Source organism: Palaemon carinicauda, chromosome 15 (genome assembly GCF_036898095.1).
Source record: "Palaemon carinicauda isolate YSFRI2023 chromosome 15, ASM3689809v2, whole genome shotgun sequence".
Lineage (NCBI taxonomy): Eukaryota > Metazoa > Arthropoda > Malacostraca > Decapoda > Palaemonidae > Palaemon > Palaemon carinicauda.
In genome coordinates, this window is record NC_090739.1 from 127,375,550 (window position 1) to 127,400,925 (window position 25,376).

The window sequence follows — 25,376 nt, forward strand, 5'->3', positions numbered from 1 at the left end:
TTGTAGACTCTCCCCGCCGCCTTGCCATGAGACGCTCGAAGATTTGTTGGTCACCCTCGGACCTGGACCACCTTCTTAAAGGCATTTTTAGGGCGTTTGAAGTCTTTAACTTCCTGGACTGGTGTTTAGGAGCCCTGAGTAGGAAAATCTCTTCTGCCGATAGGGATGTTTCCTTACTCATTATGTCCTGCATGGACAAGGCCGTCCGTGATGGGTCCAACGAGCTTGCCGCTTCATTCACGTCCGGAGTCCTTAAGAAACGAGAGTCTCTGTGCTCGTTTCTGTCAGCAGGAGTGACGCCATGCCAAAGATCCGAGCTACTCTTTGCGCCCTTGTCTAAGTGCTTGTTTCCTGAAGTCTTGGTTAAGGAAATTGCCTTGTCTTTAGTGCAGAAGGACACCCACGATCTAGTTGCGTCCTCGGCTCGCAAAGCTCCCCCTTTGCCTGCCTTGTCTGCCAGACCTAGGATGGACACTCCTGCGTCCAGGTTTATCCCGCCCTTTCGTGGCAGAGCCTCCAGCAGGGGAGGTGTTCGTGCCGAAGGGAAGAGAGGGAAGAGGAAAGGATCCAAGTCCTCTAAGGGCAGAGTCTGACTGCCCGCAACTTCAGACAGCAGTAGGTGCCAGACTCAAGAACTTCTGGCAAGCCTGGGAGAAGAGAGGCGCAGATCAACAATCTGTGAGGTTGCTCAGAGAGGGGTACAAAATCCCTTTTGTACGCAGACCTCCTCTAGCGACGTCCCCCATCGATCTCTCTCCCAGGTACCGAGAGGAAGAAAAGAGACGAGCCCTGAAACTGGAAGTGTCTCTTTTGCTAGAGAAGGGAGCGGTGGTCAAAGTCTCGGACCTTCAATCACCGGGGTTTTACAACCGTCTCTTCCTAGTATCAAAGAAGACAGGAGGTTGGAGACCGGTGCTAGACGTCAGTGCTCTGAATGTCTTTGTCACAAAGACGAAGTTTACCATGGAGACCACAAAGTCAGTCCTAGCAGCGGTCAGAAAGGAAGACTGGATGGTCTCTCTAGACCTAAGGGACGCCTACTTCCACATCCCCATTCACTCAGACTCCCAACCTTTTCTGAGATTCGTCTTCGACGATGTGGTGTACCAGTTTCGGGCCCTGTGCTTTGGCCTAAGCACAGCTCCTCTCGTGTTTACGAGGCTTATGAGGAATGTGGCAAAATTCCTCCATTTATCGGACATCCGAGCCTCCCTTTATTTGGACGACTGGCTTCTCAGAGCCTCTTCCAGTCATCGCTGTCTGAAGGATCTCAATTGGACTCTAGATCTGACCAAGGAATTGGGACTCCTAGTCAACTTGGAAAAGTCACAGCTGGTCCCATCCCAAACTATTCTGTATTTAGGGATGGAGATTCACAGTCAAGTTTTTCGGGCTTTTCCGTCGGCCCCCAGAATAGATCAAGCCCTGCTCTCCATCCAGAAGATGCTGATGAAAGAACGCTGCTCAGTCAGGCTTTGGATGAGTCTGGTAGGAACGCTGTCATCCCTGGAGCAATTTGTCTCGCTAGGAAGGCTACACCTCCGACCTCTTCAATTCCACCTGGCTTTTCACTGGAAAAAGGACAAGACGCTAGAGGCGGTCTCGATCCCGATTTCCGAAAAGATCAAGTCTTGTCTGACTTGGTGGAAGGACAATATCAGCCTACGAGAGGGTCTTCCCCTGGCAGTTCAGAAACCCAACCACGTTCTCTTCTCGGACGCATCGGACTTGGGCTGGGGCGCGACGCTGGACGGTCGGGAATGCTCAGGTCTGTGGAACTCGAGTCAGAGGAGCATGCATATCAACAGCAAGGAGCTTTTGGCGGTTCATCTGGCCTTGATAAGCTTCGAGAATCTCCTTCGAGGCAAGGTGGTGGAGGTCAACTCGGACAACACCACGGCCTTGGCGTACATTTCCAAACAGGGAGGTACCCACTCACTGACTCTGTACGAGATCGCAAGGGACCTGCTCATCTGGTCAAAAGATCGAGGCATCTCCCTAGTAACGAGGTTCATCCAGGGCGACTTGAATGTCCTAGCAGATTGTCTCAGTCGGAAAGGTCAGGTAATTCCAACCGAATGGACCCTTCACAAGGATGTGTGCAAGAGACTTTGGGCGACTTGGGGTCAACCCACCATAGATCTCTTTGCAACCTCGCTGACCAAGAGGCTTCCAATCTATTGCTCTCCAGTCCCAGACCCAGCAGCAATACATATAGATGCCTTCCTCCTAGATTGGTCACATCTAGATCTTTACGCATTCCCACCATTCAAGATTGTCAACAAGGTACTGCAGAAATTCGCCTCTCACGAAGGGACAAGGTTGACGTTAGTTGCTCCCCTCTGGCCCGCGAGAGAATGGTTCACCGAGGTACTTCGATGGCTAGTAGACGTTCCCAGAAGTCTTCCTCTAAGAGTAGACCTTCTACGTCAGCCACACGTAAAGAAGGTACACCAAAGCCTCCACGCTCTTCGTCTGACTGCCTTCAGACTATCGAAAGACACTCGAGAGCTAGAGGCTTTTCGAAGGAGGCAGCCAGTGCGATTGCCAGAGCAAGGAGAGCGTCTACCATTAGAGTCTACCAATCGAAGTGGGAAGTCTTCCGAGACTGGTGCAAGTCAGTTTCCGTATCCTCGACCAGTACCTCTGTAGCCCAAATAGCTGATTTTCTCTTATACCTGAGAAAAGTACGATCCCTTTCAGCTCCTACTACTATCAAGGGCTACAGAAGCATGTTGGCCTCGGTCTTCCGGCATAGAGGCTTAGATCTTTCCAACAATAAAGATCTGCAAGACCTCCTTAAGTCTTTTGAGACCTCTAAGGAACGTCGTTTGGCTACACCTGGGTGGAATTTAGATGTGGTCCTAAGATTCCTCATGTCAGACAGGTTTGAGCCTTTACATTCAGCCTCCCTGAAAGATCTCACTCTTAAGACTCTTTTCCTGGTATGCTTAGCCTCGGCTAAAAGAGTCAGTGAGCTTCATGCCTTCAGCAAGAACATCGGGTTTTCGTCAGAAAAAGCTACTTGTTCTCTGCAGCTTGGTTTCCTAGCCAAAAATGAGCTACCTTCTCGTCCTTGGCCTAAATCTTTCGATATTCCTAGCTTATCGGAGATCGTAGGCAATGAACTAGAAAGAGTATTATGCCCTGTTAGAGCTCTTAAGTTCTACTTAACTCGTACTAAACCTTTACGAGGCCAATCTGAAGCGTTATGGTGTTCGGTTAAGAAACCATCCTTGCCTATGTCAAAGAATGCTTTGTCATATTTTATCAGATTGTTAATACGAGAAGCTCATTCACACTTGAGTGAGGAAGACCGATCTTTGCTTAAGGTTAAGACGCACGAGGTTAGAGCTGTAGCAACTTCCGTGGCCTTTAAGCAAAATAGATCTCTGCAAAGTATAATGGACGCAACCTATTGGAGAAGCAAGTCAGTGTTCGCGTCATTTTACTTGAAAGATGTCCAGACTCTTTACGAGAACTGCTACACACTGGGACCATTCGTAGCAGCGAGTGCAGTAGTGGGTGAGGGCTCAACCACTACAATTCCCTAATTCCATATCCTTTTAATCTGTCTCTTGAAATGTTTTAATGTTGTTTTTTATGGGTTGTCCGGAAGGCTAAGAAGCCTTTCGCATCCTGGTTGATTTGGCGGGTGGTCAAAGTCATTTCTTGAGAGCGCCCAGATTAGGGGTTTGATGAGGTCCTGTTGTATGGGTTGCAGCCCTTGATACTTCAGCTCCTGGGAGTCTGTCAGCATCCTAAGAGGATCGCTGGGCTCCGTAAGGAAGACGTACTTACAAGGCAGAGTAATCGTCTAAGTCGACTTCCTTACCAGGTACCTATTTATTTTGGTTTTGTTATATTGATAACTGTCAAAATGAAAAAACTCTTAGCTTATATGATGTAAACATATTTAACTGGTCTCTACCCACCTCCTTGGGTGTGAATCAGCTATTATATATTCACCGGCTAAGTTAAATATTTAAAAATGATATTTTAATTATAAAATAAATTTTTGAATATACTTACCCGGTGAATATATAAATTAAACGACCCTCCCTTCCTCCCCAATAGAGACGCAGTGGGATGAGAAGAAATTGAAGGTTTTGTTTACATCGAGAGTGGTATCTGGCCGACAGTTGGCGCTGGTGGGCACATCCGCAACCTGCATAGCGATCGCTGGCGAGTTTTTTATGTATGTGTCTGTCGAGCAACAGAGTTGCAGCTATTATATATTCACCGGGTAAGTATATTCAAAAATTTATTTTATAATTAAAATATATCTTTTTTGGTATTGAGCATTCTTTCTTACTCCTTTTGGTAGCCAAAGCCAACATATTGTGAGCCTTGCATTCAGCTTATATTCCTGGGAGTATGTACTGTACAGTTCAGGAATTTTTCGTAAGATATAGAATGCAATGATGATATTCATCCATCTACATTTTTGCTTTTCATTGTCCGTTATTTGCCTCTTGCTATAGTTCCCTTGTTAACAGTAATCCCCTTTAGTTGTCTTTACCTTTGGGATGCCACTTCTTTGAGGGAATCACTATTTCAGATTCTTATAGGCAATTTTAACCCTTTTACCCCCAAAGGACGTACTGGTACGTTTCACAAAAGCTATCCCCTTACCCCCATGGACGTACCGGTACTGTACGTCCTTGCAAAAAAAATGCTATTAAAATTTGTTTTTTTTTTCATATTTTTGAGAATTTTTTGAGAAAATTCAGGCATTTTCCAAGAGAATGAGACCAACCTGACCTTTCTATGACAAATATTTAGGCTGTTAAAGCAATTTAAAAAAAATATACTGCAAAGTGTGCTGGGAAAAAAATAACCCCCTGGGGGTTAAGGGTTGGAAATTTCCAAATAGCCTGTGGGTTAAAGGGTTAACCTTTAGATGTCCATATATCTAAGAGCATCATTGTGGTTACATTCCAACATCCTGACTGCAACTTGAATGGTATAAATACTGTACAGTACAATGAAGTGCACCTCGTGTAACTTTATTTCTTCTTTCATTATTTTCTCGCCAATCTTCCAAGACTCCTGCTAGTCGTGTGATCACTGTGGTAACTCTTCAGAGATTTAGATGGATAATAGTAAAGGAAAGAAGACAGCCATCAGCATACTAGATTTTGAATGAAGCCAAAGCCTTGACCAGTGAGCAATGAAGAACAAAAATTCTTCCTAGTTTTTAATTTCTAGCCCTTTGTTTGTTAGGTGAAGTATTTGCTGTGACTTTGAAACTAGAATGCTAATAGAATATATTATCAATTCGTAAACACACACTAGGTACAGTCAAGAAACACCGCTTAATTTACAAAATTCCTAATTTTAGAGATAATTTCCCTGTCGCTTTCTCAATAAAGGCTAAATTAAAGCTGTGGTATGCATACTATGAAGCTCAGATATTGACGTAAAGAGTATCAATTTTGTTTGTAATGATTTTCTGTTATGTGCATGAGTGCTCTAGGATTGCATTATTTTCTCTAATTGTTTGTCATGGTTTCTAATTAGAGAGTATTTCAGGCAAAAGTAATGATCACATTAATTGTTACAAAAGAGTGTGGTCAGAAGAAGAGAAGTATCTATTCATCAACGTCCTAGAAAAGAAAGCAGCGTTTCTAACCCCGTAAAAATTCTAAGAACGTTGAGGAAGTACTCAGTAGTGATGATGAGCAACAAGACCACGGTGGATGAAGCGATTGTATGTTACTCACTGGATTTGACTTGATGCTGGTGAACTACACTTCTGAGCTCCATTCTTTAGAATCTAGAAAAGTATCTCCTCCATCTTCCCTTGACAAGGAGGAGGATGGCAGAATATATGTTAGCACATTTATCTTCATACACCTGTTATATTAATCTAGACTGCTCTCCCTTCCTTTGACCATGTACCAATCTTGTACAGGCCAGGCCCTATCAGATTATTAATCCTTATGATTGACGGATAGGGGTTTGCTGGAGTTGATCTCCTTTGCTCCTTTATGGGACCAGGTAGACTGACACTTCCAGGAAAAAAAAAAAAAAAAAAAAAAAAACCAGTTCATTTATTGGGGGACTTCCAACCCACTAAGTAGTGAGTCTTCTTATTTTAGAGGATGAAAGGTTTGTACACTCATAGGAACAAACAAAAAATGTTAAAAGTAATTTGCATTTTTCCTATGTATAGAAACATGGGGTATTTAAAGTTAAACTTCCTACCTCAACCACTCCAAAGGTCAAAAGTAAAGTCTTAGAAACCTGTTGCTAACTGACTCGTTAACAAAGTCATCGTGCAGCCATTCCAATGCCACTAAAAGTATTTCTCTATTTAAAAAACTTTTTTGGGCTCAAGCCATGGCGTCCTGATGGAAGGTTCCTTTTTGGTAGCTTCCTTGGGTATAAGACTACTAAGATATTCCCAGAGAATTTAACCACAGGTTATCACAGAATTCTAACTTCTGGAGCGAGTATCTCAAAGGTTTCCCTTTAAGACATCGTAATACAACAGGGGACGCGCATATCTTCACCCCGAACAGAGTTAATGCTTCGGTGTGTAAGGACTGAGAATAGCTGGGAGCCGTTCCACAGCTAATCTCACTCGTGGCTACTACTGATACTCGAGACGTAAACAAACGGACGCCATTGCTCTGATGACGTCACGCCCGTCTTCATCCTTTGTTTAGTAGCTGCCCTACTTAGACGGATTTTCCCTGTGTTAACTTTATCGTTTTGCATCTTCGTTATGTCGTTACCTTCAGCCTCGCCTTCTTCTGGAAAGTTGAGTACAAGGTTCCAGTATTGTTTAATTAAGCTCTGGCCGTAAAGTAAATATTACTTTTCGAGATAATTGCTGTTTTGTGGCAGAGCTGTGCCTCTACCGGACCCGCCATTTTATGGCGTCGTTGTTGTTATGCATGCCTTATTTAGTTAGCCACAACAACGTTTTCCGGCCTTATTTACTAATCGATTACATTAGTTTATTTAGTCTTCATAGCTAGGAACTTTTATATCGTGTTTAGACGCTTATTATCGGTCATCGATTGACCTCATACCAGTCGGCTACTATAGCCCCCAGGCCAGGAGCCTACATACAAGTGTTCATGCATGATTTATTAGTGATCCTAGACTAAGTTATGAAGATAGTGGCATTATTTTACAATACTTTTGACAGTGATGCAAATGTTTTCGCCTTCAGGGACCATATAGGGGATAGGCTAGTCAGTGACTCTTTCTAGCCTAACCTACTGGTAGGACCCCTATATGCTTCCTTCATCCCCTGCCTTGGCATTCCCTCTAATTAGCCTTGATTCCTTTTCTGAGTAAAGGGATCAATTGTCTAATAGAGTATATATCGCCTCTCTGTCCTCCCTAAGGGAATGAACCTCCTTTAGGGTTGCGTCAGAGAGTGAGGTTAGGCTAGCCCTACCTCTATGGCTAGGATAGTCTATGACTTTCCTGCGATAGCGATATGTCTTCTTCCTTTCCTAGTTCAGGACTCTTAGCCCTGCTCTAGGTTGGGTTAGGAAGGTTTCTCTGTTCCATGCTGAAACTGTACTCTTGCACCGTTTTTAGCTGATCGGCCTGATCTTAGGTTAGGGAGTGTCCTCCCTTTCCCTAGTGGCCGCTCTGGTACAGAAACCCTTCCTTGGAAGACTTCTCTCTTCTCCCTCCCCACCTATCTCTCGTATAGCCTAGCCTATGCTTAGGTTAGTTTATACCCATCTGTCCCCTGTCCTACAACTCCTCCTTAGGGTGGAATAGTAGGGCTACCCGAACTTCCATTGCAGTCCGCTCTGGTACATATACCTTCATAGTGTCCTATAAGGTTAGCTGCTAGAATAGCTCTGCATATGGGAGTCTCCCCCCCCCCCCTTTGGGTGTTCCCTAGCCCTCCCTTGGGCTACCTTGCTCCCGGTCCTTAGTGACCCCTGCTCCTGGATGTTAGAGCCTGCCTCTATCATGGGTACACCCTCTCAGGGAAGGGGGGGATGTCTGGAGTCCTGACGGTACTTCCTGCATCCCTTCCCTCCTCCCCCCTGTCTCTCTCCCTATCCGGGTGCCGGTCTCTTGCCGCCTCTACTGTCGGCAATTCCTGCCTCCTACTTTGGTGACTCTCCCTAACCTTGCCGCCAGCCCCCGTGTACCGAGGGACTGCCGGCTACTACCGGCGGCTCTCCTCCTCCTAGCTTGTCGTCCGCTCGCCGGTCGGCCGCCGGAGTGCCGGCATCTACTGCCGGCAAACCGGTACAGCTTTAACCATCCTTATCCCAGTCACCAATCCGGCATCCTCCGACTGCCGGAGCCGCCGCTCCCTGCCGGCGTGCCGCCGTTGTGCCGGCGGCCGCCATCCTGGTATTTGACTGATTTTGAACATTGTTTGTCCTAATGCCAGAAACTCTGCTGGAGCGAGCTCCGGCATGCCGGCGGCTTGCCGGATGCCCCCGGAGGCGTCAAGAATACTTGCACCCCCTTCCTGTAGCTATCATATGACAATGATAGCCCTATATCGCAAACAGATAGGCTATTTCTACTATTAAGATCAGTACCTTGGTACTGCTCTGTTAGTGATCATGCTGTCTCTTTGCATTCTTCTAATTCCAGCATGCTATGTGCATCTTAGCACGGCTGGTTGCCAGAAGCAGTTACCTTTAAAAGAGGCCTTCTAGCCCCTAACTTGGGACCGAATGATCTCGGTCCCAATCTTGCCCTTGGATTTTTCCACGGAATTCCAAAATACTATGGAGCTCTAAGGAAGTATATCCGATGCCTTCGGTCACTCGGATTATCCAGGGACCAAGCTTATGGTAACCAGCCGGGCGAGATGCATGGAGCATGTTCTCCTTTACTATTTCATTCTCTATGCATCACACCTTTCATTAAGTTAAAATTAATAATTAATATTAACTTAGTTTAAGAGCCATTCTTATGACTCCCCCATACTCATTTTCTCTTTCTTCCACAGGAGGAGCAGATGAAGTGTGATTTCGCCTTCTGCGCTGTGAAACGCCCGCAGTTTTACGGGCATACGGCTTGCAGGACTCACGCCCCTTGTGCAGACAAGAAAGGGGATTTGAAGTTTTGGAATCCACTGAACTGTACGGTCTGTCAGGCTCACCTAGTTGAGGCCTTCCATAACCCTCCCTCAGCGGAGATTAGAGACATTTCTCGTGAAAAGCTGCGCAAGTGGGTGCGTGGCTTCCAGAAAAATGCTACCGGACCGTACCTGGCCACCGAAGAACTGAGGTCACTGTTGTTCCCTAAGGCCTCCCCTGATTCAGTGGTACCCAAAGACGTGATCCCCACTGTCCAAATTACGGTGGAACCTGATGTAGTCATGGCTCAGTCCATGCACGAGTGCCGTTTGGATTCCGAAGATGACGAACAGATTTCGGATGTCTCGGAAGATACGGAGAAAACGCTTATGGCTCAAGGAGCCGAAGAGGACGAAGACAAGGTGGAATACGCCGAGTCAGAGCAAGAGGTCGCTCCCCCGTCCATCCCCCCTCCTACTCCTACACCGACGGAAATGTCTATTCCGTCTACCTCCTCGACTCCGGATCCTTCTTCTTCCACTCAAGAATTGATCCGATTGATTAGAGCCGTCATGGACGACAGGCTGAAGGAGAACCAGGAGTCCATCAGGTCTATGATAGGATCCAGAGAACCGAAGAGGATTTCGGTCAAGGATCTCCCCGCTTGCTCTCATGCCAACCCGTGGAGGTATGCAGAGCATATGGTTATTGCGACCGGCAGGATCTTTGTCAGTGATAAGATCGGCACGGTCCCTTTGGAAGATGTGGAGTTCTTCCCAAACTTTGAGGCCTACCCGGACTGTTACGTCCGGCTTCGTTCCGAACCTGCCTCGAAGGAAGAGACCGAACCTAGGAAGAGATAGTGTTCGATCTCGCAAAGGCCCAGGCTATGCTAGCCTCCGCATTCAAGAGTAGAGGCTTTACCTGCTCTAAGCTTCCCGCCTTGAGCAAGAAGCACCCTACTTACGTTGCACCTGAAACTGCGGTTCTTCCATTCTTGGAAAAGGCCTTAGCTGCATGCCTTAAAGCGGCGGATGAAGGGAAACCCTGCCCTGCATTGGAGGAGTGCAGACCCTTCTCCATAGTGACCCCCCCTGACGCTCGACACTGGAAAGATGTTCAACATACTTTCGTCGTGGGAAGGCTCGATCCTGACGTCGCCGGACGTCAGTTTAATGAAGACCTCCCTAAGCTCAACGATCACCTCCTTCGTCGGGAACAAGATACGAAGGAGAGGCTTGCGGCATCCCTATCTCATCAAGTCCAACTTGAAGTTATGGCCTGTGACACTAGAGTACCAGACCACTACATGGTACTCTCCAAATCCCACTTATTGACTGTAATGAAGGACTTGTACCACTTCATAAAGGCTCGAAGAGCCTGTCGTGAATTCGTGTTTGCCGGTGCCACCGTGAAACACGAACCCCGGAGGCTGATTTCCTCCAACATCTGGGGAAAACACCTCTTTCCTTCTGACCTTGTGAAGGAAATCACTGACAGAGCCGCCACGGAGAATAGGAACCTTCTCCACAAGTGGGGCATGTCCAGGAAAAGGAAACCCTCTCAGGACGACGGACCTCAGCCTAAGAGGAAATCCCAAAAGCCAAAACCCCAGCAACGTCAGCAAAGACGTCAGTTTCCGGGACCCGCTACCTCCCAAGTGGTTGCCCAACCACAACAGACCTTTCAATTGGTCCCCCAACCGGTGTTGTCACAGTCACCGGTCTTCACCCCTGCCTTTGAGCAACAATCAACTACCTTTCGTGCCAAAGGTAGAGGCTCATTCAGGGGTGCAAGCAAAGACGCATCTCGCCGTCCCTCCAGAGGTAGAGGAGGAAAGGGAGCTAGCGGCCGAGGCAGCAAGTCCTCGGGACACCAGAAGCAATGAAGTGCTTCCGGTGGGAGGAAGACTCCGCCAATTCCAGGATCGTTGGACCTTCGATCCCTGGGCGCACAGCATCGTCAAGAAAGGTCTAGGCTGGAGTTGGACTCAACCACCCCCAATCTTCCAGCAATTCTTCCAACAATCAACCCCCCTTCTGGAAGAATATGTTCTAGACCTCTTGAACAAGAAGGTGATAAGGAAGGTAAAGTCCACCAGGTTCCAAGGGAGACTGTTTTGTGTCCCCAAGAAGGACTCAGACAAACTCAGAGTCATTCTGGACTTATCCCCCCTCAACAAGTTCATAGCGAACAACAAATTCAAGATGCTGACGCTTCAACAAATAAGGACCCTTCTGCCTCAAGGTTCCTACACGGTCTCTATAGACCTGGCGGATGCCTACTGGCACGTTCCAATGAACCATCACGCTTCCTCCTACCTAGGATTTCGACTCCAAAGGAAAAGCTACGCCTTCCGGGCCATGCCCTTCGGCCTCAACGTGGCCCCTCGGATCTTCACAAAACTGGCGGATGCCATAGTACAACAACTCCGCCTAAGAAACGTCCAGGTGATGGCCTACCTCGACGACTGGCTAGTCTGGGCTCCATCGCCCGAAGAGTGTGCAAATTCTTGCAACGAAGTTACCCAGTACCTAGAACACCTGGGATTCAAGATCAACGAGAAAAAATCTCGCCTCTCTCCGGCTCAGAAGTTTCAGTGGTTGGGAATCCACTGGAATCTTCAGTCACACCGCCTTTCCATCCCCCAGAAGAAAAGGAAGGAAATAGCAGGGTCTGTCAAGCGACTACTGAAATCCAAACGCATTTCAAGACGACAGCAGGAACGAGTTCTAGGCTCTCTACAGTTCGCCTCAGTGACAAACCCAGTGCTTCGTGCACAGCTAAAGGATGCCGCGGGAGTCTGGAGACGCTCGGCATCAATCGCTCGAAGAGACCTCAAGAGACGGCTTCCAAACAGACTGCGACGCCTCCTAAAGCCGTGGTCGGAAGAAAAGGCCCTGAAAAGGTCCATTCCTCTCCAACACCCTCCTCCATCACTCAACATCCACACGGATGCCTCACTGGAAGGTTGGGGAGGTCACTCCCACCAGAAACAGGTTCAAGGTACCTGGTCTCCCCTGTTCAAGACGTTCCACATAAACATCTTGGAGGCCATGGCGGTCCTTCTAACACTAAAGAAGTTATCCCCGCCGCCCTCGATCCACATCCGTCTAACCCTAGACAACTCGGTGGTAGTTCGTTGTCTCAATCGCCAAGGCTCAAGATCGCCCCAGATAAATCAGGTGCTTCTCCCAATCTTCCGTCTGGCAGAGAAGAAGAAGTGGCACCTGTCTGCAGTTCACCTACAAGGATTCCGCAACGTGACAGCGGATGCTCTATCTCGGACAAACCCGATAGAGTCGGAATGGTCTCTAGACGCAAGATCGTTCTCCTTCATCTCTCACCAAGTCCCAGAACTTCAGATAGATCTCTTTGCAACGAGCGACAACAATCAACTTCCTCTGTACGTAGCCCCGTACGAGGACCCCAAAGCAGAAGCAGTGGATGCTATGTCACTGGACTGGAACAGATGGTCCAAGATCTACCTGTTCCCTCCCACCAACCTTCTGTTGAAAGTCCTCTCCAAACTGAGAACCTTCAAAGGGACAGCGGCCCTAGTGGCTCCCAAGTGGCCCCGGAGCAACTGGTACCCCCTGGTCCTGGAGCTGCAGCCCAAGCTGATCCCTCTCCCGGGCCCAGTTCTCTCTCAACAAGTACAGAAGTCGACTGTCTTCGCTTCATCATCGAAAATCAAGGACCTTCATCTCATGATTTTCTCTCCCTTGCCGCAAAGAAGAGGTTTGGGATCTCAAAGAAAAGTCTAGACTTCCTAGAGGAATACAAGACCGAATCCACGAGACGGCAATATGAATCATCCTGGAGGAAATGGGTCTCCTTTGTCAAGACAAAAAATCCTAAAGAAATCACGATTGATTTCTGTATGTCCTTCTTTATTCACCTTCATGGACAGGGATTAGCAGCCAATACGATATCAACCTGCAAATCAGCCTTGACTAGACCAATTCTATATGCTTTCCAAATTGATCTGTCCAACGACATCTTCAACAAACTACCAAAAGCATGTGCTCGCCTACGTCCAGCACCCCCACCGAAACCGATCTCCTGGTCACTAGACAAGGTACTCCATTTCGCCTCCAACTTGGACAATGATTCATGCCCCCTCAAGGATCTGACTCAGAAAGTTATATTTTTATTTGCTCTCGCTTCGGGAGCTCGAGTCAGCGAAATAGTGGCATTATCAAGAGAAGAAGGACACATCCTGTTTACCGATTCAGGAGAAGTGACCCTCTCCCCTGATCCGACGTTTCTCGCTAAAAATGAATTACCCACCAAAAGATGGGGCCCTTGGAGAATATGCCCCCTGAAGGAGGATGTCTCTCTATGTCCAGTAGAGAGCCTCAAGGTCTATCTTCGCAGAACTTCAAACTTTGGTGGAGGCCAACTCTTCAAAGGAGAAACATCGGGCAGCGACCTGTCACTGAAACAATTAAGAGCGAAAATCACCTACTTCATTCGCAGAGCGGATCCGAACAGTACACCCGCTGGTCATGATCCTAGAAAAGTGGCATCATCTCTGAATTTCTTTCAGAGCATGGACTTTGAAAGCCTTAAAAACTTCACGGGCTGGAAGTCCTCGCGAGTTTTCTTTAAACATTATGCGAAACAAGTGCACGAAGTCAAACATTTTGTGGTAGCCGCAGGTAGTGTTATGAAACCTGCACCTAACTCTGCGTAGAACAGTGAGTTACTTGGGACTCTAACTCTTCGGGTGCCTATGTTGACCCTCGAGCGATTCATAGTGATGTTGAAAAACACTTAGTGCTTTTATAACTGTTCTTATCCCAGGTGAAATGTCATAGTGTCACACAAGTGCCGCATGCCTTGAGCATGACGTGTTTTAATTAAAGACTTGCGTTCCTCGAGAACGAGTACCTACTAATAATCCTGAAATTCCCTTTCAGATTCAAGAGCAAGCCTTTATTTCTATGTACATTATAATTACTGTAAATGAACTTTACTTTTTGCTGTAAATTAATCAATTTCTGCATTTGTGAAATAAAATTTCTATTTTATTACTTGTGCGTCTCTATCAGCTCCTACTTACTATGAAATACATACCTGTCATAGTTTTATTTATTCCTCCTTTCTTATGGTTATGAAGAATTTAAGATGTCTAATCCTAAATTATATTCACCCTGATTAAGTAAGGTTCCTACACGAATACTTACTTTTAATAACCAAGAGATGAACTCTATACACAGTGTCCAACCACCACTATTCTAATTTCAGAATGTTCCTATACAAATACCAAACATTCAGCTTCATCTCTAAGTTCTTCAAGTTCTTCTATCAGGATGAATAGCCCTTCAATACCACTTTGACGTCGGCATAGCCCATGGGAACTTCACTGCCAAGGGGGGCAGGATACTTCTTCCCTATGGTTCTTTATCTAAGATTACTTTGCTGTTTTGTCAATGCCTAGGCACTTAATACTAGGGGAAAATCTACCACGATACATTGATTCTCTGGTACTCTTCCATCAGGACGCCATGGCTTGAGCCCAAAAAACGGATTTTGAGCGAAGCGAAAAATCTATTTTTGGGTGAGATAGCCATGGCGTCCTGATGGACCCTCCCTACTACTTCGTCCAGTTTTGTTCCCACCCTGTGCTACTGTATCATGGTGATGGGCAGCAACTGGCTTCAGGATGAAGACGGGCGTGACGTCATCAGAGCAATGGCGTCCGTTTGTTTACGTCTCGAGTATCAGTAGTAGCCACGAGTGAGATTAGCTGTGGAACGGCTCCCAGCTATTCTCAGTCCTTACACACCGAAGCATTAACTCTGTTCGGGGTGAAGATAGCTATGTGGCGCGTTCAGACATGCGCGTCCCCTGTTGTATTACGATGTCTTAAAGGGAAACCTTTGAGATACTCGCTCCAGAAGTTAGAATTCTGTGATAACCTGTGGTTAAATTCTCTGGGAATATCTTAGTAGTCTTATACCCAAGGAAGCTACCAAAAAGGAACCTTCCATCAGGACGCCATGGCTATCTCACCCAAAAATAGATTTTTCGCTTCGCTCAAAATCCGTTTTGTATAACTAGGAAGAATGTAAATTACTTTTTTAAGATTTTATATTTCTTTGAATTCTATACTTTAGCATTTACATAGTGTATATGTTATTCCTAGGCTAGACACTGTTAGGCCTCGATACTGTGGTAACCCAATTTAGGCTAGCATAAGTTAGTAGATTACTCGTGCCTATTAACACTTCAGACCTTATTCTAACCCCTTTTTAATTATTAGAGCCAATATGGATGTGATTGCTGTACTGCCAAACCTCTTAACTTATATTGTACTTCACAGTTCACACGGCAACTTGGAGAATTTCTTCCCATTGCGCATGTGGCTGAATGGCTTCCCATGCCCCAAGGCCAAGTCTTATTGCCAAAATTTGTTAATCCAATTAATCTTAGTAAAGAAGGGTTAAAGATTTACCAAAGAATTTCCTAGTAGGAGGATAAAGATTGGACAGGTAAACTCAAAAATAAAACTTAATTGCTATTTGTTCCAACACGGAGTACTTAACTCGAACTACTTTCTTATGAGTATCTGGGATCTCCTCCCTAACCGACCAAGAATTTTGCGTAGTTCCCCCTATCTCCGTTTTCCCTTGTCGGGTCCCTCCGTGGCGGATGGATACTCGCCCTGAGGCGACCTGGGGTCAGCGCGCGAGAGCACGCTACTAGGTCTGTGTCGCCAGTAAACATCTGGTCGCGGCGTAGATAACATCTCGCCGCTCTCTCTCACATCCCGTCCGACCCACCTTTGTGTTCCACATGCTCCCTTTGTGCTTTCCCATTTACATCCTTTCCTTGTGTTACTTGTGTTGCTATATTCTAATCTCCTCCCCATATTTATCAGTGCAAATGAAGGTTTCCTTCTATGAAGAAGCCAGCATGTATATCACTGGCACTTATCTTCTCTACTGAGAACTGTTTATCAAATAGCCAAACACCACTGAATGACCAGGTTTCCTGCAGAATTACAATTCCTCCTTTTATAGTGTTATTTCTAGCTATTACATAAAGAACTTTTTTCTTCATAAAGCCATGGTCAGTACAGTATGCTATGAAGTATAGATGTTGGATAAAGTTTTTTTCTATTTTTATTACACTATGCTTCTGTAATTTAGAAGTATTTTGGCAATAGGAAAACTTCATCGTATCGCTGCCCTAAAAAGTTTTGAAAGTATTGAAGATGGTTTTTAATATTTTCATATTGAAGTGTTTTTAATATTTTCATATTGAAGTGTTTTTAATAGTTTTATATTTTTCTTTTGACTTTGTATAATAATGAATGAAAAGGGGTAATGTTGTGTGAAAAAATTTAAGTAGTTTAGTAGAGTATTTCTGAATTATTTTGGAGTAAAATAAGATAACATCTTTCAGGTTTTGGCACCAATCATGGAGTTACATAGAGATGGAAGAGTCTTCAGTTTCTGGGGTATTGAATTTGAAAAAAAAAAAAATATTGTATAGCAATGAGAGGAAAATGTTCCAGTTTTCAAGAAAACGCTGTTGTCGATGATAAGAAATAATATCCATTTTGTGTAAGTTTTACGGTTCTAACACCTGAAGAATTTTCAGTACACTTTGGTTTGCCAGCCAGGTGAGATGCCACAATATTTTTATTCAGAAAAGTTTTTTATTGGTCTTGGGAAACAAGTGAGAATATTAATAATTAATATTTATATTGAATTATATGTGGAAATTTTTAGGCTCAAGCCATGTCGTCCTGATGGAAGGTTCCTATAAGTAGCTTCCTAAGGGATATTTGAGTACTGTTTACAGTGATATTCCCAGAGAATTTACCTTTAGGTCTCCAGAATTCTAACTCCTGGCGCGAATATCCTTAAAATTTCTCTTAAGGATATCGCATAAATCAGGGGACATATATCTTGATACGACACAGCAATCTTCACCCCGATTAGCGTTTTCGCTTCGAGGGGGAAAGTGGCAAAAATAGAAGGGGAGCCGTTATCAAGGTACCCTTCCTCCCATACTACTACTGAGTATCTAGATGGCGCTGTATGTCAACCCAGCGCGCTATTCCTATTGTTGTAGCGGTTTCGCAGAGTGATTTTCCCTGTTGCTCTTTCGTTTACACTACTTTTTGTGTTTATCATGCAATATCCAGCCTCTTCTGCCTCTGGAAAGTTGAATATTTGATCTTTACAGTGTATAAATTTTTAGCTCCTGCCTCACAGTGAGATTAGATTAATTTTAAGTGTTGGAGCTTCGCCTTCACTGGAGCCGCCATGGGCGCTGTCGTTCATAACGTATGTGTTATTTAGTTAGCCCTGAACGACTTTCCCGGTCTTAATAGCGTGAATATTTACGAAGCTATTCAGTTAGAATATTTTAGGGAGTTAGATATTATGTCGATTGTATTCTTTAGAGTTTCGGGGATTTAGGTAACCGAACCTCACCGCGCTAGGCTTCCTAGCCTACGCGCTTTAGTTTACCTTCATGCATAATATAGAACGATATTCTTATTTGTAATAGCATTTAAATATGAAGCTATTTAGGCAATTTATACTTGTAAGATATATTGATTGCATATATTTCCTCTTCTCATCGATCGTATTCGAAAGAGTTTCAGCGATTAAGGTAACCCTTGTGTATCGTTTTATCAATTCAGGCGGAGATAGATATCTCCCAGAATTATTATATAAATCAATACTCATCTCCAGTGGAGATTTAAGGGTAATCCCTCCTTCCCTATAAGTGCACCCATAGGCTACAACCCTATCTTGGTCTTGCCATGAGTAGACACTCCGGCTTGACAAGGCTAGTGTTTTCTGTCTCTTTCCCTTGCCGGCAGATAGCCGACTTTGGGTTTTCGACAGAACCTCAGAGTATTCAGTCTTTAGCCGGTGGCAGGCCAGCAGGGTGAGTAGTCACTCCCCTGCTGGCTCTCAGCTGCCGGCATAGGAGGCTAGACCTCCCTAGGCCACACTTGAGGTGGTTGTATGATGCTGCCACCTTCTCCCCTGCAGTCTAGAAGACTAGTCCTGTGCTGGCAGACCCTAGGCTGAAGAATAGACATTCTTCTGCCGCCTAGGATGGCGCCGGCACTGAAACGATGTTTCTCCCTTGTTGAGAGGGGGCAGCAAGCCTGCCGCCTCTTCCTAACTCTATTTCGGCAGACCCTAGGCTGAGGAATAGATATTCCTCTGGCGGCGCCGATATTGAAACAAAGTTTCTTCTTTGTGTGGTAGGGCCGGCAACCCTGCCGTCTGATCTTACACTTTATACAGGACCCTTTTCCCTACCCCCTCTGTCCTTTAGTAATGGCCTAGCCATCATAATTCTTTTGCCGTCATCCTGCAAGCTCACCGCTTGCCGGCGGTTTGTGGGGCCGGTCGGGCCTCCTACAATAGCACCTGTTTAGTCGCTCAGTCTTCCCTTATGGACGCAAGGCTCCGTGAAAAGCTGTGCAGGCTTCCGGTGGGAGACCCTTATTCTGTAGAGTGATCTTCAGTCCCCTCTTGAACTGCCATCTACATACCCCAGTGACCGGCAACGGTTTGTGTGAAGGGATGGAAGCCTGAATGACCCTTCCATTTGAACCCTCTTTCTGGAGGAAAGCAGTAAGATTAAGTACTTACACCTTTATTTATTGTTAACAAACATTCCTTTAGGTATCCCTTCACTCCATGCTTTCTCTCTCTCTCTGTCAGCTAATGCCGCCAGGTATTAACCCAGCCGGCAACATGCTGGCTGGGCCGGTGTCGTCAGATACTAATCCAAAGCCGGCTGGGCCGGTGCCGCCAGTACTACCCCACGCCGGCTGGATTGTGCCGCCGGGTGCTAGCTTAGCCGGCAACATGCAGGCTAAACTACAGTATATGATTATACAGTAGCCAGTATATTTGCAGTATAGATCATACTGCAGACAGAAAACTATGGTAAATATTATACAGTAGTTATTTTCCAACATATCCTTGTGTATCCAGTTATACAGTATATTGAAGGAAAAGATTTCTTTCAAGAGACTCATAGATGATCAGTTACCATTTACCCACATTTTTGGGCTCAGGCCATGTCGCCCTGATGGAAGGTTCCTTTAAGTAGCTTCCTAGGGTATATTTGACTGCAGTGATATTCCCAGATAATTTAACTTAAGGTCTCCAGAATTCTAACTCCTGGCACGAATATCCTTAAAGTTTCCTTTAGGAATATCGCATAATATCAGGGGACGTATTCTTGACACGCCACATAGCAATCTGCACCCCGCATAGCGTTTACGCTTCGAGGGGGAAAAGTAGCAAAATAAGAGAGGAGCCGTTAATAAGGTCCCCTTCCTCCGTTACTATTTGAGTTCTCAGATGGCGCCACCATCGCCGCCATCTTTATTCCTTTTTCTGTAGCGAACTCGCTCGGTGATTTTCCCGGTAGCTCTCTCAGTTTTTTGGATTTATCATGCATTCTCCAGCTTCTTCTTCCTCTGGAAAGTTGAGTATTTGATCCTTACATTGTATAAATTTAGCTCTGGCCGTAAAGTGAAAATTAAAGTCAAAATTAAGTTAAATTTTGGCAGAGCTATTGCCTGAACTGGAGGCGTCTTCGGCGCTGTCGTTCATAACGCATGTGTTATTTAGTTAGTCAGAACGACTTTCCCGGTATAATAGCATAAATGAAATTAGCTATTTAGTCTTCATTGCTAGGAATTAATTATATTATGCCGATTGTATTCGCTTAAGCTTTGGCGATTGAGGTAGCCGATCTTGTTTACGCTAGGCTTCTTAGCCTAGGCGTTCTAGTGTACTTTCATGCATGATATAATAAGCTTTCCTGGTGTTATTAAATTTAAATGAAGATATTAGGCAATTTATACATGTATGATACTGTATATCGATTGGATATAATATTTCCTCTTCTGAGATAGTATACGAGAGAGCTTCGTCGAGTTAGGTAGTCGATCTCACTGTCATTAGGCTAATAGCCTATTGGCTTTAGTATACTTTCATACATACTCCCTAGTTACCTTTATTTATAGGGTAATCCCTCCTTCCCTCTGAGTGTAGCCTCCGGCTACAACCCTAGTTGGTCTGCCTCGAGTTTTCATTCAGGCAAGACTAGCCTAGGGTTTTTCTGCCCCTCCCTTAGCTGCAGATGGTAAGCTTTGGGTTTAGGTCAGAACCTCAGAGTACACAGTCTTGTGCTGGCAGCTGATCGGTAGGGTGAATGAGTTCCCCTGTTGATTTATGTTGTCTACATAGGAGGCCTAGCCTCCCTAGATTTGCACTTGAAGGGGTCATGTGATTTACCCCGTTCTCCCTGTGGTCTAGTAGGCTAGTCCTGTGCTTGCAGACCCTAGGCTGAAGACTCTTAGTAGGGTTCTCAATGGGTTTACCGACCCAGAGATACCTCCTCGGGAAGGCAAGGACACGATTTTAAACCGTGTCTTTGACACCCAGAAACGCTCAAAGACCAGTGCAGCCTTCCCCTGGTCTCAAGGGTTGAAGGGTGCCGGGGCTAAGATCACCCTACAGCTCTCCGAGTTTGCCTCCTTCAACCATTCCGGCTCTACCAACAAGCTCCTCCCACCTCCTCGTGTACGACAGAGGAGGTACTTTGAGATCCTGGGGGAGCCCAGTCCAGCTCTTCCTCTTTACCACTCTCTGGAAGAGCTAACTAAGAGGATCTCTCTTGAGAGACTCTCCAGCCGGCAGGTCTCTTTCTTGGCGGCTGAAATCCTTAATCAGAAAAAGGTCACAAAGTATGCTATGCAGGCTACTTCGTGGCTGGATATCTAGTTAGGGACCTTGGGAATCCTGGTACGAACCGTTGATTTCTCCAAGGAACCTACCAGGAAGGCAATGGAGACTTTCCTTCTCTCAGGCATTCGCACGATCGAGCTTCTTGCCCACCAAGTTTCGAACTTGTGGGCAAACACCATCTTGAAACGTCGAGATGCGGTGTCTGAGAGATTCAACCATCAAGTCCCCAACGTCGAGATAACTAGTCTCAGACATTCCTCTCTAAAGGGAGCCCACCTATTTGAGCCTAAGGACATGGAACATGCTGGTGAGAGGTGGAGGAAGTCTCATCAGGACTCCTCCTCCATGGGGCTTTGAGATCCAAGCCGTATAAACCTCCAGCTCCTCAGCAGTCCCCTCCAACCAAGACCACAACAACGAAGACAGTGGTGTCTAAGAAGCCCTTTCCTGCCAAGGACAGGAAAGGCACTAAGTCCTCCAGGGGAGGGAAGAATCCTAGAGGGAGCAGCCGAGCCCGCAAATGCTAGGATAGGTACTCCCCCTGCTTCTCCACCAGTGGGGGGATGCCTATAAAATTTCTCAGACAGGTGGAAGGAACTTGGGGCCGAACCCTGGACAATCTCCATGATTCATCTAGGGCATCGCGTCCTGTTCATAACATCTCTCCCTCTCCTGACCAGGAATCCAGTGTCAATAGACTCCTTTGCCATGGGATCAGCAAAGGGGCCGGCCCTTCGGACAGAAGTCCAGACCCTGATGAAAAAGGGCGCTCTCCAGGAGGTCCTCGACGGGTCCCCGGGCTTCTTCAGTCGACTCTTTCTTGTAAGAAAGGCGTCTGGAGCCTGGAGACCAGTCATCGACCTCTCAGCCCTGAACAAGTTTGTCAAGCAAACTCTGTTCAGCATAGAGATGGCAAACATGGTCAGACTAGCGGTAAGACCACAGGACTTTGTGTACACTGGACCTAAAGGATGTGTACTTCCAGATCCCAGTCCATCCGTCTTCAAGGAAGTACTTAAGATTCAGCCTAGATAACAGGAAATACCAGTTGAAGGTGCTGTGCTTCGGTCTTTCCACAGCACCTCATATTTTCACCAGAGTGTTTGCCCTAGTGTCATCTTGTGCACACAGGATTGGCATCTGTCTCCTTCGCTATCTGGACGACTGGCTAATCCTAGCAGACTTGGTGTCGTCAACCCTTCTTCAACACCGAGACAAACTTCTGAGACTTTGCCAAGATCTGGGTATCATGGTAAATCTCAAGAAGTCATCCCTGCTTCCTACACAGAGACTGGTATACCTAGGCATGATATTAGACACCAATCTCCACAAAGCCTTCCCATCAGACGACAGAATAGCAAGGCTGAGGAAGGTCGCAAGACCCTTCTTCAGACGAGGAGAACTCCCAGTCCAGACGTGGTTACGTCTCCTCGGTCAGCTTTCATCACTGGCCCATCTAGTTCCCAATGGTCGCCTCAGGATGAGATCCCTCCAATGGCAACTCAAGTCCCGGTGGAATCAGAGTCTCGATTCCCCGGACATCCGGATCCCCATGGGATCAGCGGAACTGACAGACCTCTAGTGGTGGGTGTCAGACGAGAATCTATGAAAGTGAGTGGATCTTCTCGTCCTCCCCCCGGATTTGATGCTGTTCTCGGACGCTTCAAAAAAAGGGTGGGGGCCCCACGTGCGGCACCACACGACCTCAGGCCTCTGGTCAGAGTCAGAACAGTACCTCCACATAAATCTCCTAGAGATGAAGGCCGTCTTTATAGCCCTTCAACAGTTCCAACAGTTTCTGGCGGGCCACTCAGTGGTGGTGATGAGCGACAACACCACAGTAGTGGCTTACATCATCAACAAGCAAGGAGGTACTTTTTCACAGCACCTATCCCATCTAGCAGTAGAGATACTGAGATGGGTCAAGATCCACTCGATACCACTATCGGCACTCTTCATTCCGGGCAAAAGGAATGTGCTCGCCGACAACCTGAGCAGAGCATCTCAGATAGTGAATACCGAGTGGTCTTTGGATCATCTAGTAGCCAACAAAGTCCTGACTTTATGGGGTTTTCCGACAGTGGACCTCTTCGCAACGGCCCAGAACTTCAGGCTCCCGTTGTATTGTTCCCCAGTCCCAGACCACAAGGCTCTCTGGCAAGATAGATTCCAACAATGGTGGGACAGCATTGACGTTTACGCCTTTCCCCCATTCTGTCTGATGAGGAGGGTACTCAACAAGACCAGAACATCGGTCAACCTTTCAATGACCCTCATAGCTCCGCTATGGCATCACGCAGAATGGTTTCCGGACCTTCTGCAACTCCTAACGGAGCCAACAAGAGAACTCCCTCCACGACACTTTCTACTCAAACAACCACATGCCAACATATTCCACAAAGCCGTAGCTTCGCTACGACTTCACGCCTGGAGACTATCTAGCATCTCCTCTCTCAGAGAGGATTTTTGCAAAGTCATCAGCAGCAGTCTACCAGGCAAAGTGGAAAGTCTACTGTGGTTGGTGTTGTGGAAGGGGTATCTCTCCTCTCAATGCCACTATTCCAGCAATAGCGGAGTTCCTCGTATATGTGCGTGGAGAAATGCGCATGTCAGTCTCGGCAGTAAAAGGCTATCGCTCAGCCTTAAGCCTCTCCTTTAGACTGAAAGGAATGGACATTTCTTCATCGCTAGAACTTTCCTTACTCATACGGAGTTATGAACTTACCTCTCCTCAGTCTGAAGTGAGACCTCCCTCATGGAACATGGTTTGAGTTCTCAGGTCTCTTAAGAGACCTCCCTATGAACCATTACGCCAGGCAACAGATCGCCACCTGACTTGGAAGACTGTTCCTGCTAGCTTTGGCTTCAGCCAAACGAGTCAGTGAACTTATGGTCTCTCATACGACATCACCTATTCAAGGGGATGGGGAGAGGTAACGTTCAGCTTCATCCATGAGTTTATTGCTAAGACTGAGAACCCGGGAGTAGCGGATCCACGATTCGACTCCTTCCGGATTTCGAGTCTTTGTTCTGTAACAGATGACCCTGATCATCTCTTACTCTGCCCAGTGAGGAGTTTGAGGCTGTACCTTAAGAGAACAGCCGCAGCCCGTCCTCGTGTGCCTGCACTCTTCGTCAGCACAGGAAGGACCAAGAGGAGGGTCACCAAGAACACTATATCAGCTTGGATTCACAAGATCATAGACCATGCTCTGAATCCAGACCTAGAGCTCATGATGTCAGGGGCGTAGCTACATCCCTGGCATTCAAGAGAAATTTCTCAGTGACGCAGGTTCCTCAAGCTGGGGTATGGAAACGTCAAACTACGTTCACATCCCACTACCTGCAAGACGTGACCCACAGGAGACTCGATGCGTTCTCTATCGGTCCTGTGGTGGCTGCACAATAGCTGGTTTAAAACCTCAAGCTCCTTATTGGACAAGTAGCAGAAGGTTGAAGGCATTGTTACCCGGTTTTAGTCTGCGTGAATGAAAAGGTTTGACTGGCTCTTATTCTTTTCTTCATCCTCCCCTCTCTTGGGGAAAGCAGCGTCCTGGGTTCTCTGCACAAGCTGACCTCAAACCACTGCAGGTAAACCATGCTCCCTTGTGTACCTGGTATTAAAACTAATACTGTTGTGTCCCCATACCCTAGCGAGGTGGTACAGTATTGGGAAAATCTTGGTTACAACAGTTTTTCCTTCTAAGAGACTTGGAATAACAACCTGGACGGTCACAGTTCTATATATCTCAACACACAGCTTGCGTAGGCTGCGGACCTTGCAAGGTTTTTGCAAGGTAAAGCCAAAAGCCAGATTAGCAGGGACGTCCACTCTTCCTAATGGGTGAGTCACCCCTAATAAATAACGTGGTTTGTATTCCAGTTACGGAACAAGTGACAAATTCGTCGACAATTTGTATTTTTCCTAACTATACAAACCTTAGCTATTTATACAAACTTGCCCGCCAGCCCTATCCCCCTTGAAGTCCTACCTCCAAGCAAAGTGAGCTACATCACAGGTGTGTGAGTGGGAGGGGTAGCAAACTACCCTCCTCTACCTCCCCCGCTAACTAGTGGTGTGGGTAGTTAAACCTCTCTAAACTTCAATAGCTCGTCATTTCAGCTATGCCGAAAGTAATACCCCTAATAAATAGCTAAGGTTTGTATAGTTAGGAAAAATACAAATTATCTACGAATTTGTCATATTTACAGAATAAGGAATACTGTATTTATAAGAGTTGTAGGTGAGTTTCTTTTAAAATGTTGATAAAAGTGAACAAGTGTTACACGGTCTCTTTTCTTACAATTTAAAATGGGCCTAAATGAGACTTACCTTGAAGAAAATCTTGCAACTGATTAGGAATCTGAAAGCAAAAGTTTTTATATACATAAAGGTTACATAAACAAATCCGTTGAATATTGAAATTCAGCATTTGTTAACATTGATATTTCGTTATTGAACATTTTACTAATTCATATTAGTCAATTTCAAAGAAAGAATAATAGAGGATACTGTATTATAATAAACTAATTCATGATAATACTTACTTACTGTACTTTACTTACTTTGATGGCTGCTTTTCCAGTCCCATACAGCAGG

At 46.0% G+C, this 25,376-nt stretch overlaps 1 long non-coding RNA gene across 2 annotated transcripts in view; it reads left to right on the plus strand.

Moving 5' to 3' along the window:
• The window catches only part of LOC137654729 (uncharacterized), a 53,089-nt gene that overhangs the window by 18,657 nt on the left and 9,056 nt on the right, over positions 1-25,376 (plus strand). Inside the window, exon 2 of one of the 2 annotated variants that reach the window (XR_011046703.1) lies at positions 16,440-16,659. This is a non-coding gene — a long non-coding RNA (uncharacterized lncRNA). The remainder of the gene's footprint in view (positions 1-16,439; positions 16,660-25,376) is intronic. The other variant, XR_011046702.1, reaches the window with a different exon arrangement.